Source organism: Pleurodeles waltl, chromosome 1_1, assembly GCF_031143425.1.
Source record: "Pleurodeles waltl isolate 20211129_DDA chromosome 1_1, aPleWal1.hap1.20221129, whole genome shotgun sequence".
Classification (NCBI taxonomy): Eukaryota; Metazoa; Chordata; class Amphibia; order Caudata; family Salamandridae; genus Pleurodeles; species Pleurodeles waltl.
In genome coordinates this window covers 854,770,841-854,790,383 of record NC_090436.1, presented here as the reverse complement: position 1 = coordinate 854,790,383, position 19,543 = coordinate 854,770,841, and positions in this window count along the sequence as shown.

Here is a 19,543-nt window from a genome sequence, read left to right as displayed (position 1 = left end):
CTCCACACACTGGGAGAGGGTCTCAGACATCTTGGGAATGAGCAGAGTAGTACTCTAAATAGGTAAGATGCCACACATAGCCAGAAGCCATCATAAGGCAGAAGTGAACCTAGTAGCCTATTGCTATTGACCACTTCTCCCCCAGGGCATTTTCTGGGCCTAAATATGCGACCCCAGACAGCCTGAACCTCAGATCACATCTGGACTTGAGAGAAGACCAAAGAAGGACTGCCCTGCCAACCCCTGGGCTTGGCAAGAGAGGCTACAGCAACTGCTGAAATACACCTGCTGCTCCTTTGATCTAGTAAAGAAAGGACTGTGCTTGTGGTGCCTAGTTCATGGAAAAGTCACTCCATAGCTGACACTCTGTTTCAGCACCAGAGTCATAAGATCTGAGGTACCTTGTTCTGGTCAGTCAGTAGCTGCTTTCTTGGAATTGCAGCAGACTGCTAATGGGTAGTTAAAAAGACCACTACTCAGCACTCACAAGTTGCACCCAACTCCGGACCCAAGAGAGTCATAAGAGTGCAGATTGGCTATCGAAGACGGACACCAGCCCTCACCAAAGATAACCAATGAATCTGCTGGTACCAGAAACCTGTAGCCCAATCATAATTGAATTTCTGCTGGATCAAAGAGGACTTTGAGGGACATTGTCTCCTGTGGCCTAAGTCTCCCCACCTCAACCGTGGACTGAGGACTAACTCCAGGAAGGCACCCATTAACCGCACAGCACCCAGACCATCTTCAAGCATTCTAAACATCCTGCACCCTCAGAATCAGGACCACTCCATTGAAGTCTATGGTGGTCCTTATGTAAAGTGCGGAACTGGGCTTGAGACTGCTTTGTTGACCAGGTAACTGTCCAAATATACCTTATTGCCCACTCACCTTTTACTGTTGGACTTGGTTGCCCAGTTCAGGTCATAGTAGTCAAACACAATTCTTTAACACTTTTAAAAAGTTTTCAAACTGTTCTGTTCCCAATACTTGTTTGCACTTCAGACTAAAAAGCTGAGATGCAAGGTTTAATTAAAAATCTATATCTCCGGGACACTCTGGTGGATTTTGTTGTCTACAAATTCATAAAAATATAATTAATTTTTCTACATTGGTTTGTTTTTCTTTCGTGTTGTGTGACTTTCTTTTTCCATTTTTTGGTGCAGCCAAATTCTTTACACTAGTTCCTTTGTTTAAACCTTGCTGCGTGATGCCACAGCTACCCAAGGCTGAAATAGAGAATTTACAAATGAGCTGGACTGGACCCACATAGTGAGTCCACACAACCACACCATATAACATACCACAATCCTTACAATACTGTAGAAATTCCTGTTTTTGAAGTGAAGGATCTTTCTCAAATTTTATATTATTATAATTTTGACTCAAGGCCCATTGCTTCCCGTGCAGGTTTACTGCATGCACATTAAGGATGCTTGCTTTAGCAGCAGCCTCAAGTGTACATGTAGGAGAAACTGTGATAATCTCTGTCCCCTGAAAGCAATTTGTGTAACAGTGAGAATGTTCTCATTAGGAGTGAAAAATTCTTCTGTAGTAAAATACAAATGTGATTTTAATCCATGGGTTCATTTGAACGAGGAGATGGTTGCTAACAAGTGCATCTCTAGCTATCTGGAAGCAAGCAATCAACTTGAGAACTGGGTTTAGACCCTACCCTTAACCCCAAACCCATCCTAATTGCTATTATGTATGACATGAGGCTCATTTGGGTAACTGCTGTATGGGTCCCATTTAGCCCCTTAGAAGCTTTCAATACAATCTCATATCCCATGATGTTGCCCAGACTGGGCTCTGCAGGTACTTGAGCAATGATAACCAAATGAATCCACTCTTTCCTATTGGATAGAACTCAAACTGGTCCCTTGGGCACCTTCTGTTCCAAACCCTTCATCCAGAAGTGTGAGGTCCCACAAGGATCATCGCTCAGCCTATTTTTTTTAACATGTACATGCAGTCGCTTGTTAGCTTGGTTGGATCTTTTAGTCTGAAAAATATTTCCTACGCAGACCATACTCAGATTTTGCTGACCATTTCCCATGATACCCTGGACAGTAAAAGGAACTTTCACAGTTGCATGAAGGTGGTGGCCAACTGGATAGACAACAATTGCTTTAAACTGAATGGAGATAAGACTGAAATTATTATTTTTGGAAGCTATCAATATCTCATCTCAGGAAAACATCCTTCAATTTAGACATGCAACTGGTGGCCTGAGGAATTAGGTCTCCCAACAACCAAGGAGCACGAACAAAAATCTTGGCATAGTCATTGGTAGTAGTCTTTAATACACTCCTCAGATCAACAAGGTGGCTCCCAGGCAAAAAACACGCAGAGCAGATGCAGTGAAATTTACAACACTTAGAACATGCGTTTAACTGACACAGGGCTTTTGTCTATGTGAGCCTTCCATGCATTTCTGAAGTAGCATAATTTGTTTGATGCTGGTTCAACAATGAGTCAGTTTAGCTCCTCAGATATGTCAGAATTTCTGGTGCATTTGTGGAAACATGCCGGTGGAGCTCTGTATAGTAAATACAGCACATCCATGGCGTTGTTAGGGAATTGTTAGGCAATGCAAGAAATCTGATGCATCTGGTCCTTTCTTGTAACTGAGGCCCTTCCTCTCTAACATGATTGAAGGCCATGTAAAGATAGCTGTGCATCTGTCCAATTCTTGTCAGAAAAGTGTGCATTATCAGATCATAAAAGGGCTTCACTTCCTCAGCAGAATGTGGCAAGTACACTCTTCCAAAGCTCAGGAAACTCATAATGGTTTGCAACTTTCTTATGTGTTTGCACCTGCAAGGTAGTACATACCTTCAAGAATTATGGTGCAGGTCACTTTCCCTCATTGGATAATTCATATCCCAAAAACACTACATTAAAGTACACAATTTTTGATTTTCAGAAATGTATGTTATTTACTTATTGAGGTATGATAATCACTATTTTGTCCACCCTATCTAGGTGTCCATTTTTGTCATCACCAGTGATATGTATGATATTGAGGTACAATAGCATGTTTCGATATTTTTGTAAGATCTCCAATATTCTTATGGCAAAGAGCCTCGGATACTCTTATACCCTGTGGGTGACTCATTCAGGTGTACTGAGAGCCACCAACATTGAAAGTGGTTAGATACTGTGATTCAGGCACAATATATTGCCTAAATAATTCATTTGGAATGTCCAAAGTTGTTTTATATTTTTCACAACTGAATTTGTCATCAATCTAGGACCCTCTGCATTTTGCATCGCATGTGTGCATGTATGTAAGTCCACATTTCTATAATCCAGCATGATTCTCTAAAAACTGTCTGGTTTGAAAACAACAATGGAAAAAGAGAAGAGTTTATGCTCCAATGACATGGCTTTGTGTCTCTTAGATTCTCAGGCTCTATGGAGGAAAAGGCTTCAAGTATTATCTACTCTTCATGAGGCGGGTCACTTACAAAAGGTGGAGGCCGCCATTCTAGGGTAGGATGATGTCATATGTTTTTGATAGACACGATAAAAATACAGCCTATATTGTGCTTAATATATCACCCTATATCTTCACTATTGAATATGTCAGTCTGAATTAATTCTTCAGTTGGAGTCATGGTTAGATGGTTTTTGAAATTCTTGCAAACTAGAGTTCCTTCCATTGCACTGTCCAGAAGCGCTTCTTCCCATATCCAGTCCAGCAGAAGTACTCCTTCTACATATGGGTTCCAACCCTGGTTTTCTGTTAAACTTTCTGTTTCATCCTAATTTTCAAGTGTTTCTCCTTTAATGTACCCACTAACTCCATGTTAAATGTGAGTTGCAACATTTCAGGGTGACTACCCAAGGTATCTCGATCTATGAATGTATGTACGTATAAAATAATTTTGGGCTGTTCATGTTATTGATACTGTATAGGAACAACATCCAGATATTGGCATGTGACCTACAAAGCCACCTTGCCTCAAACATTACTATGAACTCTCAAAGAGACAGTGTTAAAGTTACTATCAACTTCATACCCAAATTAAGGAGTAGCTCCATGTTCAATTTGCAATTGTTTCAGGACATCTGGAAACACTGCCAAAGAGTGAGTGTTAGGCATAGCAATTTATATACTAGCAAATATAGGCGGTCATCGGTCGCCGCCAGCCAAGCGGTTCCCGCAGAAAGACCGCTCCGCGGTCAAAAGACCGCAGCGGCCATTCCGGCTTTCCCGCTGGGCCGGCGGGCGACCGCCAGAAGACCGCCGGCCGGGCCAGCGGGACAGCCCCTTCAACAATGAAGCCGGCTCGGAATGGAGCCAGCGGAGTTGAAGGGGTGAGACGGGTGCAGTGGCACCCGTCGCGATTTTCACTGTCTGCTAAGCAGACAGTGAAAATCTTTGTGGGGCCCTGTTAGGGGGCCCCTGCACTGCCCATGCCAGTGGCATGGGCAGTGCAGGGGCCCCCAGGGGCCCCATGGCACCCGTTCCCGCCATCCTGGTTCTGGCGGTGGACACCACCAGAAACAGGCTGGCGGGAAGGTGGTCGGAATCCCCATGTCGGTGCTGCAAGCAGCGCTGCCATGGCGGATTCCCTGGGCCAGCAGGAAACCGGCGGGAAACCGCCGGCTCCCCTTTTCCGACCGCGGCTTTACCGCCGCGGTCAGAATCGCCAAGGAAGCACCACCAGCCTGTTGGCGGTGATTCCGCCGCCCTCCGCCATGGCGGTCATGGACCGCCAAGGTCAGAATGCCCCCCATAATCTCCTATATAGTGCAATACTCTACAATGCATAATTAGAATCTTGTCGGTCGTGGGGCACTGTATGATAACAGAGAGTTTCCAACTGATAAGTTTTGTGAGCGATCCAGAATAGAATTTCTTCTCACTTTGTGGGAACATTGTCCATCACTTCATTATAATACCTATGTGAAAAGATATTGTCTAGAGACTTTAATTTTTTATTTGTGTTTTTGCATCATTAAAGAAGAAATTTAGCTTGGGTAGACATTGCTGATCTGGGCAAAAAAGTTTCTGGACAACATTTTTGAAAATGGCGGATGTGTTACAGTGATGATGTAATATTTCAGGAATCATGAGATCTATATACTTCATTTTGGTGTCAAAACATGGGCTTTGGGGATCAAGTAGCCTCACAGAGAAAGAAAATAACTTCTCAGAGCAACCCTTCTACCATTTTCCAAAATTGCAGTTATAATAGAGATAGAAAAGAAATATATAGAAATGAAACAAATAATAATGGTTTGTAATCCTTTTATGTATACACCAAGAAAAGTTTATGTTGTGAATATGACGGAAAATAATGTTAACACTCCTGTTTTAGACTCAATTTCATAGTTCACTTTATGTACTTGTTTTACCAATCACTTGTGGTACATTTGCAGAATGTTGACCATTTGAGAAGAGCAATTCAGCAGGCACATCTTTCTGTAGCACAGATTTTGAAAGTACATGTACATGTAAGTTCTGTGGGTAGAAGCTTTAGATATTTTGTAGGTTTTAGCACCCCTTCAATATCTTCCCAACCAAATTCACACACTTCTTTCTCTACATATGCATGATCCCGAAGATTTACACATCTTCTTATCAAGTAGAGCGCTCTTTCAATGTGTCCACGCACAGACTATGACGTAGGTAGAAGGTCACTTAGCGGGACAGATCTCTTGAACTCACTGTACCGAAGATCATCAAACCTGTGGCAGTCAGAACTCATTTTCCATACACTTACAAGGTATTATTCTACATCTTTAAAGTCACATTCTTCTTCTGTCTCAGCAGATCTTTTTAGAAACTTCACAGGTTCAGCAGATAAAGCTCCAAGCTTTGTTCCAATTTTGCTCACATTGTCATCACCAGTAAGAAGATGTGCCTTGATAAGAACACTAGGCATCTCTTGATCAAGTTTCTTGTGTAGAAAATGAAGCGGGATTAAGTGTCTTTTCTCACCTGTTCCATAACATATCCATACCTCTGACAATCCTTGACCTATAAAAAGAAGAACAAATCTAAGTAGCACAATAATAATATCTGTGTATAATGGCTTGATTGGAACCATTTCCAACAGCCCACTCAATGTGTGGCACAACATAAAGGTCACATTCCTCCAATTTGCTGTTAAGTTCTTGAACAATGTGGCCCATACCTTTTGAATATATCTTTGCAGGCATCACCTCCTCATTGACATTCCCCTTGCAATAAATAGAAAGTCAGTGTCCACTGAAGCATCAGCAATGTTTTGGTGAGTTAGCATCTCCAAGTTCATCTTGTTCGATGTTGATGACCAGAATCTATCAAGTTGCAAAGGTATAGGTGTCACATTTTTGATGCAGGCATAATCAATTGTTCCACTTGCAGACATTTGTCTCATTCACTCACATTCTTTGGCAGATAGTTCAACATCTCTGTCAAAGACAATGTACAGTTCTTGCAAGGTGACACTGACTTTGATTTCTGTAAAACAGTTTGAATGACCTCTCTGAAGTTTTGCATGGATGAAATCTTGATCATTTGCAATTGTGACATATAATCCACAACATGTATCCATCAAAAAAGTACACTGTTCCAGAGGTGATAAAGCAACACAGCAACAACAGTAAAAATCTCAGGTATGGGTTAATTCAGAAGCAAAAGGCCCTCATGTATCATCACTGGGCTTGCTCCATGTCAGACTGGTACTGCAATGTCTGACAGGACCCTTAAGAGGGCCACTTAGCCAGGATTATGTAATGAATTTAAAGGGTGAAGAGAAATTGGAGAGAGCAGAATAGGTTTCAAAATTGGCTCTGACACTCCCTTGAAAACCAAATGTATTAATGCAAGGAGGTGCTGGCCAAGGTTAAAAATAAAAACAGAGTTAAAAGGAATTATGATCATTTACTCTAATCAAAAGGAGGTCAAAAAGAGATTACTTAGACCTCTTAATCAAAGTCGACATGTTTCGCACCTTCCAACGTCCAAAGGGAATTATTGGCGCTTCATCAGAACTAAACAAATCTTCTCCAAAAAGAAAAACTAATTGATCAAATTTAATAACAAAACAAACGTAGCAGTGAGGATATACTCACAGCAATTCACTGTAATTTAGAGGAACTGAGCCATACCATCCTTGTTTTAAGGATAATGTTTATAGGAAGCGTAAGTGAATCATCACTCGTGGTTTTGAGGCACTGATCTGAGACAACAATCAGTCTCCACCGGGTACCGCCATCACGCCGCTTGTTATAATCCACAACAACAGCAGTTTTCAATAAGGACACCGTTTCAAATTGAAATTCTTCAGGTGAAATTGTTTTTCAAGCTCTTGTACGGGTTTGTGCTTCACTGGTTTGGTTGCAGATTCTCCTTAAAAAAATGCTTTTGTTGGAAGAAGATCATGTGAAAGAATGCCCTTGATAAATTCACCCCTTTATTTTGCTACATCCATCTCTTTATGCACTTGCAAAAAATTGTTTTTTTGTAAACTGTTTTGTAGTTGCTGGTTTGACAAAACATTTACCATGGCAATTAAAGCTTGGAAGTTTAGCTTTAGTGATTAAGTCGAACAGATTTTTCTCTTTCAATACAAATCTCTCCTGCTTCAGTTCTGCACATAGTTTTGATCCATTTTCCAGGACATCTAGTAGACATGTCTCAATATCATTATCTACATTTTGTTTGGTCACAACGTTGTGTAGTCGTACAGGCTCAGTCATTTCAAAAGGGTTTGCTTGTTGATGTATGAAATGAAGAAGGCTGTCAACATGTTTATTAAAACATTCCCCTCTATTTCCCATAAGTTTGTGGTGAGGAACAGTTGCACAATGGTCTATTAGTTTTGAAATTGTCATCTCTCTGAAAACATTGCAAAGAGAAAGGACTTCATCGTAAACTAGCTGCTACTGAGCAACATATTCACTTTTATGTGTCTGACCAACAATTTCCTTGGAGCTTTTCAGTGATCTCTGGATAGCCTGTTCCAGTTTCATATCTGGAGCCACAGCATTGAACCTTTCCTCTGTCTTTCACCACAAAATGTCTTTGGGTGAATTTTCTGTAGAGGTATGATTTTTCCATCTCTAGCTACTTCCCTTTTCACAAATACCAGGACCCATATCTCAGGTAGTTTAAGCAATCACATTCACAAAACACAGTAATCAGTGACTCCACAGTCTTTACATGAAGCTCCCAAACACCTTCGCAATCAGCATGTACCAAGTTTTTCACTAGAGCTATCATGTGTAAAACATTTCTCCAGTACTTCCAAAGCTCTGATTTTTCTTTACATTCATTGACAAACTCTGTGAACTTGTTTTTTAGGTTTTCTGATTTTGATCTGAGTGTATGGAACATTGCCTGGCTTTGCAGTACGTCTTTTGAATAAAGTGCACCCTGATGTTTCAGAAAGCATTCCAACCAAATGTTTCTCTAGCCTCAGATATGATGATCACACCTTGTAACAAACAAACATAATGAGTTCAGCTCAATACTTACTGGACAGTTTTGCTTCCACAGATTTCAGCCTCAATAAGAGCATTGTCTATGCTACATCCACTGAAATACCCTCCTGCACACAGCAACACAACTTTTTTCATGTGGAAAACGCCCATCATTGGATTAATATGTTATGTTATGTTATAATGGTTTATATAGCGCCTAACTGCCCAACGGCCTCGTAGCGCTTAAACTGCCATGGCGGTGACATACTGTTTATATTTATACAAGAGATTTAAATTTTAAATAGCCAAGTCTTCAGTTCCTTCCTAAACGACAACTCTTGAGGGTTTGCTCTCATCTTGAGAGGGAGATTATTCCAAAGCAAAGCGCCTTGGTATGCTAGCGATCTTCCTCCCCATCTGGCTTTCCTCGTTGTTGGAATTATGGCCAGATTAGCTGAGGAGGATCTAAGTGGCCTGGCTGGAATGTAAACCTGTGCCAGTGTTTTCAGCATTTCAGGTCCCTTATCAAATATGGATCCATGAAAGTGGCACAGGGTCTTGAACTGAATCCTTTCCGCTACCGGGAGCCAGTGTAGGGAGACAATTCCTGGCCGTATCGAATGTTGTTTAGGAATATTTCGTAGCATACGAGCCGCTGCATTTTGTACCCTTTGTAGTCTTTGAATTACATATTTCGGAGAGCCTATAAACAAGGCATTGCCATAGTCAATCCGAGAGCCCATCAGTGCCTGGACAACCATTCTTCTGGCTGAGAATGGTAAAATAGTTAAAACCTTCCTCAGGGTCCTTAGCAGAGCAAAAGCAGTTCCTGCTATTCTATTCGCATGTTGGGCCATTGAGAGAAGAGGGTCCATCCATACCCCTAAGCTTTTAATGACACATTTAGGGGGTGGGAGGGTAGGCACCCCTCTCAGTAGGCTGGAGTTGAATGGGGGCAATTTATTTCCAAAAAACATGACTTCCGTTTTGTCATCGTTAAGCTTCAATTTACTTTCAGACATCCAGGTTGCAACTGCTTTCATGCAAGGACCTAGTGCTGATCCCATATCTGGGCGGGCATTGGAAAAGGAGACTATCAGTTGTGTATCATCTGCATATGATACCAGATTCAGTCCGAAAGGCTCGACTATACCTGCTAGTGGCCGCATATAGATGTTGAAAAGTAATGGACTTAGAGCCGAACCCTGAGGAACACCACAGCTACTGAAGGTGCTCCTAGAGATATACTCTCTCTCAAGTACCTGAAATGACCTCCCATATAAAAATGAGCAAATCCAGTCTAACGCAGTACCGGCAATTCCACATCCTCGCAATCTGTCTATGAGGATTTTTAGGTCAGCTGTATCGAAGGCCGCACTTAGGTCAAGGAGGATAATCGCGGTTTCCATACCTTTATCCATCCTCTTCCTTGCTTCTTCTGTGATGGCAATCAGTGCGGTTTCTGTGCCATGTTTAGGTCTAAAACCCATCCGAGTAGGGTGTAAAGGTTTATTTTCTTCCAGAAGCGTGGATAACTGAGAGTGTACGTGTTTCTCCGCACGTTTGGCAATTAGAGGCAATAATGAGATTGGTCTATAGTTGCTCAGAATCTTAGGATCTAGATTAGTTTTCTTCAAGAGCGGCTTGACAATGGCCTGTTTCCAGTGGTCAGGTACAGTGCCGTCACTTAATGAGGTGTTAATAAGTTTCGTTATTATCGGTCCTAATGCTGAAATTCCCAAGGATAAGATCTGGGGGGGGGGGGGGGCAGGGTCTAATGGGGAGCCCGATTTCGTTGAGCTCAGTAAGTTGATAACTCTATCCAGACTGATAGGTGTAAAGTTTGTGAGGAGAGTTACCTCCCCGACCTCTTGGTTCATCTTCTCCTGCTCTTTACTAGGGGGGTTAGGGAAGGCTAGATAAATATTCTGAATTTTATTTAGAAAGAAACTAATAGAATCATCTAATTCTATTGGATTGTTCATAAAAATGTCAAGTACAATACAAAAAACACCTTTGTCACAGAAAATAAGCAGGATAGGCTGGTCTTCAAGGAGAGCATGCACATTTTGGAAATTGTTTAGGGTTGTTAACATTGTTGCATAGCTTGTGACTGGAGATGGTATTTCTGGTAAAAAACCAACCTTCTTCAGAGGGACGATATTCTGGGAGATCAGAGCATAAATTCCAGCCCATGGAGGAGCAGGCTTTTCTTCATCCTTCAGTCCACACCAAATAAGCGATATGATAAATTCAGTTAAATCAGCTTTGCAGACCGCAGCATCAGGTAGAAGAAGATCCATGTCCGCAGCCACTTTGAAACCTTCTAGTACACTGGGATGTGTTGATGGCTTGTACTGAGTTTGCACACTTTGGCAAAGCAGTTGGGTTATACTTTTGCAGCTTTGTTTGTTTATGCGCACAGCTGATGTAGCTTGTTTTCTAAAAACTACTTCATTGGTACAGTCTCGAAAAAGCACCAGGGCAGTATGATGTGTGCTGGATGTTTCAGACAAAGAAGAACTGTCTTCAAAATCAAAATTATCAAGAGCAGCAATTGTAAATCTTTTCCTGGTAAGGTGACTTGGAAGTGGTGTGCTGTCAGATTCATAAGATTTTACAGCATGAGTTGCTAATAAGTTTCTGCTCCTTACTATGTCATTATATCTTGTTGATACACCAGTCCTGTTCATTGAAGTGATTAGCTCCCTACTTTTACACTTGTCATAGATTGTGTGGGCAGTTATCATATGTAGTAGAGAATTATTTTTGCCATTATGTAATTCATTAAACATGATTTGGAAAAACAGTACATTTGCACAGCATAAGCTTGTCGGTCCATGGGATTGTCTTCCACTTTGCTTACACCTTCAAAGCCATCATCAATGTTGTTGGCATCTGTACTGAACTCAAGAACTTTAGTTTGTAACAGTTTTACTTTGTTGATATTAAACAATGATGTCAAACGTGTTAAGAGAACATCAGGCATTTTTGTTGACTCCCATGACTTGTGGAGCTCTGGGGCATCACAACATTTGTCATTAAGTCCAAAATCTAAATCTTTCAGGAAGTTTCTTAAAATGGTTCCTGCTGATTTTACTGCACCCTTTGATCTTCTTTTGGCAGCAAAACCTTCAGGAGTGAAATCATCTGAGAACACCTTCAGTGTTTCATTCTTTTTGTTAGGCTGACAGAAACTAATTCTGTCAGTGTACATTCTCACCAGATAAAAAATAATTTCATTATTATGGATCAATACAGTTTCATCAATGTTGACCATTATGTCTCTGATCTCACTATGTGTGAACCCATTGCGAGCACTCAAGAGTGGCTTTAAAACTCAATTTGCTTTATCAAAGAGTGCAAACTTAACTGAAGGCTGGAGGTTACTTTGCTGCTGGGAGCTCATTGTACATTTATATTTTCCAATGTATGCACACATGCAGTTCGGGTGGGCATGCAAATCCGCTGCAAATACATTCACCTGCCTGTTCAGATCAGCTACTCGGCTGAAAATGTAATCTTGGAAGAAGCTAGCTGCAAATCGAAACATGTTTGCCCTTGGAGACTCACATACTCTATAATTTGTTCTTTCATCAATCACTTTGGCCCTTGTTCTAGCAAAACTACAGATAACACATTGAAGAGCCTCTGCTTTCTGATTAGTTGTCGGAGGTGGATAAGTGGTAGCCATTGATCTTCTAAGTGGATGGGCATTAGGTTTGGTTGTCGTCGTTTTCTCATAAGACTCAGATTCTTGTTGTGATTCACTGGTTTCTGCTATTCTTTGTCAACTTATTTCTGGGCTTTCTTCCATTGTAAATGACTTGCAGCACTTATTGTTACAGTGATAAAATATTTGATCCTTTTCACCCATCAGTTTCAATTTTTTGTGAACTTTGTCTTACCATATTTCTGCAGCATCTCATACTCTCTTGTCTTCAGCCGCAGTTTGTTAGATTTTCTTTTGGATTAATTTGGCATATGACATAATTTTCTTTGTTGAAGGTGTCTTCAGATTTTGTAGTTAGCAACACTCTGTCAAGAGGTAAAGATCCTCTGCTCCTACCTGCTTCGCTCATGTTTTCGAATTTGAATCAACAGAAAACCTGGAAAAAAAATCATTAAAATACATTACCAATACGATGGCTAAACCACATCATCATTGAGCAGCCGTTTTGGAAAATGGAAGAAGGGTTGCTGTAGGAAGTTGGCTCTGTATATACTATCTCAAAGTAAGAGATAGTGTGCACAGAGTCCAAGGGTTCCCCTTAGAGGTAAGATAGTGGCAAACTTAGAAAATTCTAATGCTCTATTTTGTGGTAGTGTGGTCGAGCAGTAGGCTTATCAGAGGGTAGTGTTAAACATTTGTTGTATACACACAGGCAATAAATGAGGAACACACACTCAAAGACTTAACTCCAGGCCAATAGTTTTTATATAGAAAAATATATTTTCTTAATTTATTTTAGAACCACAAGATTCAAGATTTGAAATAAATACATAAAATGTAAGGTACTCCACACAGGTAAGTACACAGTTTTAGTTAAAATGGCAATAAGTTATTTTAAAAGTGGACACAGTGCAAAAATCAACAGTTCCTGTGGGAGGTGAGTACTGGTTAGTTTTTCAGGTAAGTAAGACACTTAAAAGTCTATGTTCCTGGGCATAGGCAGCCCACCATTGGGGGTTAAAGGCAACCCCAAAGTTACCACACCAGCAGCTCAGGGCCAGTCAGGTGCAGAGGTCAAAGAGGTGCCCAAAACACAAAGGCGCCTATGAAGAACAGGGGTGCTCCAGTTCCAGTCTGCCTACAGGTAATTACTTGCATCTTCGGAGGGCAGACCAGGGGGTTTTGTAGAGCACTGGGGGGGACACAAGTAGGCACACAAAACACACCCTCAGCGGCACAGGGGTGGCCAGATGCAGTGTGCAAAGCAGGCATCAGGTTTTGTATAGGGTTCAATGGAGGGATCCGGGGATCACTCTAGCGGTGCAGGCAGGGCACAGGGGGGGCTTCTCGGGCCAGCCACTGACTGGGCAAGGCAGAGTGTCGCCTGGGGGTCACTCCTGCACTGAAGTTCAGTTCCTTCTTGGTCCTGGGGGCTGTGGGTGCAGTGCTTGGTCCAGGTGTCAGGTTCCTTGTTACAGGCAGTCAGGGTCAGGGGGAGCCTCTGGATTCTCTCTGCATGCGTCACTCAGGGGTGTCGTCTCGGGCTACTCACGAGGTCGCAGTCACCTGGGAATCCTCCCTGTGGTTTTGGTTCTCTGGAGCTCGAGCCGGGGGCGTCGGATGCAGAGAGTGAAGTTGCAAGAAAGTTGCAAAGTTGTTGCTTCTTGTTGAGCAGAGCCGCTGCTCATGGGAGTTTCTTGGTCCTTTGGTTCAGGGCAGTCCTCTGAGGCTTCAGAGGTCACTGGTCCCTGTCGGATGCGTCGCTGTTGCAGTTTTCTTCAAGTCAGGAGACAGGCAGTTAGGGCTGGGGATAAAGCAGACTTCGTCTCCGTCATCTCTGCTTCAGGTCAGCAGTCCTTCTTCTTGTTTCAGGTTGCAGGAATCTGAATTCCTGGGTTCTTGGGTGCCCCTAAATACTAAATTTAGGGGTGTGTTTAGGTCTGGGGGGAGTAGCCAATGGCTTCTGTCCTTGAGGGTGGCTACACCCTCTCTGTGCCTCCTCCCTGAAGGGAGGGGGGGCACATCCCTAATCCTATTGGGGGAATCCTCCAATCTCAAGATGGAGGATTTCTAAAGGCATGGGTAACCTCAGCTCAGGACACCTTAGGGGCTGTCCTGACTGGTGGGTGACTCCTCCTTGCTTTTCTCATTATCTCTTCCAGCCTTGCAGTCAAAAGTGGGGGCAGTGGCCGGAGGGGCAGGCATCTCCACGAGCTGGGATGCCCTGGGGCACTGTAACAAAAGGGGTGAGCCTTTGAGGCTCATTGCCAGGTGTCACAGTTCCTGCAGGGGGAGGTGAGAAGCACCTCCACACAGTACAGGCTTTGTTCCTGGCCACAGAGTGCCAAAGGCACTCTCCCTATGTGGCCAGCAACTCGGCTGGTTGTGGCAGGCAGGCAAAAACTGGTCAGCCAAGCACTAGAAGTCGGACTGGTATTCAGGGGCATCTCTAAGATACCCTTGCGGTGCATTTCACAATAAATTCCACACTGGCATCTGTGTGTGTTGGAGTGTGCATTTATTGTGCTGAGAAGTTTGATAACAAACTTCCCAGATTTCAGTGTAGCCATTATGGAACTGTGGAGTTGGTGAATGACAAATTCCCAGACCATATACTCATTATGGCTACCCTGCACTTACAATGTCTAAGGTTTTTCTTAGACACTGTAGGGGCATAGTGCTCAGGCACATACAGTATGCCCTCACCTGTGGTATAGTGCACACTGGCTTAGGGCTGTAAGGCCTGCTAGAGGGGTGACTTACCTATGCCACAGGCAGTATGAGGTTGGCATGGCACTCTGAGGGAAGTGCCATGTCGACTTAGTCATTTTCTTCCCATCAGCACACACAAGCTGTGAGGCAGTGTGCATGTGCTGAATGAGGGGTCTCCAGGGTGGCATAAGACATGCTGCAGCCCTTAGAGACCTTCCCTGGCATCAGGGCCCTTGGTACCAGGGGTACCATTTACAAGGGACTTATCTGTGTGCCAGGGCTGTGCCAATTGTGGAAGCAAAGGTACAGTTTAGGTAAAGAACACTGACACTGGGGACTGGTTAGCAGGGTCCCAGCACACTTTCAATCATAACTGGCATCAGCAAAAGGCAAAAAGTCAGGGGGTAACCATGCCAAGGAGGCATTACCTTACAGTTGCTTTGAGGAGTTATTTTCCATCTCCATAAGACTACTTGACCCCAAAAACTAAGTTTTGACACCAGAATGGAGTATATATGTCTCAAGGTTCCTGAAATATTATCACTGCACCACATCTGCCATTTTTAAAAATGTCATCCAAAAATAATTGGCTGGATGAGCAATGTCTTCTCAAGCAAAATTACTTTTCTAATGATACAAAAACACAAATCAAAAATGAAGATCTCTGCACAATTTGTTTTACAGAGGCATATCAAGGGCCCAGGGCTAATTAATAGATTTCTATGTTCAGGGAAATTATTAAACTGTACATGAACAAAAGAATGTAATTAGCACAATCCAAAAGGTTTATAATGTCAGTTTTATACTTAACTCCTTCAGGACGTTGATTGCATCTTACACACATAAAGAATGGCTCAAGAAATTAAACAAAATGTAGGGTAGGCAAATGGCATTCATGTCTTTTACAAAAGTAAATTCAAATAAGAGAGAGCTTAGCTTTAGTACAGCGGTAAGGAATAATGATCATATGAATTGCTTTAGTAACAAAACCAACCAGAAGAGAGATTTAAAGATATGTGGCCATTTGCCCTGAACAAAGTGCTTCTTGACATCAAGTGAGAGTCTCACTTAGGGGGAACTAATCATGGAGACCTTCAGAATAGCGTTACAAATCCTTGTGGTATTATAAAAATTAGGCTGACATTAGAAAGGTAGCCACTCTGGATTAATGAAATGAAATAAAGTATATATGAACATTATCTAGCAGCCACTATTTTAAGAAATATTTTTTAATCAGTATCAATTAATGATCTGGGTCTGTAATTTTACATTGTTTGTGATCTTTATCTTGTTTAGGGAAAATTGTAAATAGTACATTAATAACTATTCCTTTAGCTTTTTCATCTGCTAAAATTGGTTATATGGTTGAGGTGCTAGAATATTGTGAAAATGTCACAAAAAATCTATCAAACTGACTTGGAGCAAGATATTTAGGTTACCTTACTTCTAGTATTTACTGATTTAAAAAAAACTTCACCAAGAGATAAATCATTTTCCATGATTTCAAGCTGCAGGTTGTCCATAGATTATCGAGGAGTATTATAAAAAATGAATCCAGCTCCAATTGAGAAGGATTGGCTTCCTCAGTGTATAATGTTTTACAATAGTTCTCAAATTGATTAGAAGTATATCTCCCTCTGACACATGTACTGATTCACTATCTTTATCAATGATATTCTTAATCGTTTTACACTTGCTCTTTATTTTCCGTTCGTTAGCAAGGATTTTCCTAATATTGATGTGTCCATCAAAGAATTTAGCTTTAACTTTTAGAAGGACATTCCAGGCATTAAAGGGGACAAGATTATTAAATTAGTATTTAGGATTATTGAGCTTTAGGTGCAAATCAGTTATTATTGGGCCTTAATTTGCTTGAGACAACCACATCATTTTAACCTCTTCTCTGAGCAAGCATTAAAAATGACACCAAAAATGGCACAGTGAATTGTGTTAAATTTCATTGTGCCATTTTGGTGGGCCTCTTAGAGCTGGAACGCCCCCTTGCATACATTATGCCTGGGCATAATGTGTCACAAGGTGTTACAAAATGGTGCAAAGCATGCATTGCGCTGCTTTGTAAATATGGTGCGTGGAAAGGGCCACCTTAGCAGCACCATAGCGTAAAATAAATTATGTTATGGTGGTGCTAAGGTGGTACTATGTGATCTTAAATATGACCCTAAGGCCCAGTGGGTGACACATTTTAAGTGTATTTTTCAACTAACTGAAAGTGGCCGGCCCCCCTCATGGGGCTCGTGTTTGTTTTTCCCAACCAGAGTCAGCCCCACTACCCCTACACTTCCCCATAGAAATTAATGAGGTACTCTTTGCACTTGGAAAATCAACTTCCGGTAAAGCCCAGGGTCCAGACGGGGTACCTGTTGATATTTTTAAATCAAACATATATTTATGGGCCCCAGTTGTGACAAATGTTTTAAGAAAGGCTGAGGTGGGGGAAATCCCTGAGTCATAGAAAATGTCCATCCTTGTCCCCATTTTTAAAAACTGAGATAAATCGTGCCCGGCCTGTTATGGGCCAATATATCTAATAGACGCCACAGCAAAGATCCTGGGAAGGGTTATCCTCGCCCAACTTGAGACATGGGCCGAAGAGAACAAGATTTTAACATGCGTTCAGTTTGGTTTCAGGATGGGTATAGGGACTGTGGAGCAAATACTAAATCTAAGGGGGTCATTATGAACATGGCGTTCTCGACCGCCACACCGGCGATGGCAGTCATTACTGCCAACGGCATGGCGGTCCAGACCGCCATATTCTGAACATAGCAGTGAACTGCCTGAAAAGCAGCCATTCCACCACCACCCACCGCCAGGCCAGATCCAACCGCCGGGGCGACTCGGAGCACATTCAACCCAGCGGTGGAGGCCAGACAGGTGGTGGGATTATGATCCCCTTTCCACCAGGGATTCCCTGGTGAGTTACCCCACCAGGTAATCCCTGGCGGAAAGCATACGGGTGACAGGAATAATCATTCCTGTCACCTGTATGTGACATGCCAGGCCCCTCCCCTTTCCACAATCCCTACTCACCCACCCAAGCCCCTAGAAAAGCCCCCACCTCCCAAACCACGAAAGCCGACCCCCAACCCTCCACCCCCAAAACTCCATGTAGGCTACCCCACCTGAGCCTCACCATCCCCCGCCCCCCGACCCCTACATACAGGTCCCCCAAAACCCCACATCCACATGCACCCATTCACTTACATGCACACACACATACATGCACTCAGACACACATCCCCCAACATACACCCAAGAACACCCCCATGCACTCACACACTTACACACACACCCACCTCCCCCCTTCCCTCTCGGACAGCACTTACCTTTTCCGTTGTGCTGCTCCGGGAGGGAACAGGCTCCCTGGATGCTGCTCCGTCACCAACACCGCCTCTCCATACACCGCCATGCCTAGAACTGCTTCATTATAGGTGTGGCGGTGTATAGAGTGATGTGGTGGTGAGGGTGGAGCAGCATTCACCCCGGCCACCGACCGCCAGCACAGCACATGGCGGCCCTCACCGCCATCAATGTCGGAGAGGCACCATGCGTCATTTTTTGGTGGGATGCTGACCGCCGACACTGGCGGTCTTTAGTTGACCACCGGCACGGTTGGCGGCAGGGCATTCCCCCAAGTACATAATGACTCCCTAAGTTTGATCATTAGTAAATATGTAAAGGCTAAGGGTGGCGCCATCCATATGGCATTTATTGAGCTGTCAAGCATCTTTGATTTGGTAAATAGGGATAAATTAAGGAAGATCATGCAGACAATGGGGTGGATTCAGACTTGCTTATTTTATTGAAACGTCTGCACCATGATCTCAAAGTATCAGTCTGATATGGCCCACTAGAGGAATTATCATCTCCAACAAAGTCCATGAGAGGTATCAGATGGGTTTGTATTTTAGCACCGTTCCTGTTCTTAATTTATATTAATAGCATCACAGATCATTTATCGCGGGCAGGTGTGGACATCTCAAAGGAGATACTTTTGTATGCGGATAATGCGTTCTGATTTCTCGCACACCTATTGCACTGCAGAAGCTATTACATCTCTTTACTGAATGTATGGAATGCCTGGACTTAAAAGTAAACCATTCAACATCATATACCATGACCTTTGAGCCATTACTCAGGAAAACTATGCACTTTAGAATGGGGGTACCATTTTAAAATGTACAAAGGATTCTAGGTACTTATGCATTGTTTTTAGCTCTTCCCTAGGGTGGGAACCAAACATCTTTGAGAAAGCAAAACCATTGGAAAGAAATGTGGAGGGCATTTTTCGATTTGCTAGGTCACTAGGCCACAAGCATAAAGCAAAATGCGTTGCTGCAGCTATTTATGGGACCGGGCTTGGGGTTACTGAAAACCAGATAATCTCCAATATATTGGGAAGGCCTTTAACCAAAGGTTGCTTGCAGTCCCAAAACACACAGCAAATTTTACATGGCATGAGGCAGTGGGCCTCCCTTATTTAACCAATCAAATACAACTCTTGCCACTCCTATTGTGGATTAAGTGTTGGCAAAACCCAGAAGAAGCATTAGTCAAAGCCTGTATGTCAGATTGTCTAGCTCCAGATAATCTGAACAAGATACCGTGGTTGACATATGTAAAATCAGGCCTTCAGAATTTAGATTTATTCCCTCACATATCTTCCAAGGAACGCCAAGTTGATTGTAAAATCTAGGTATGCAATCCGCTGTG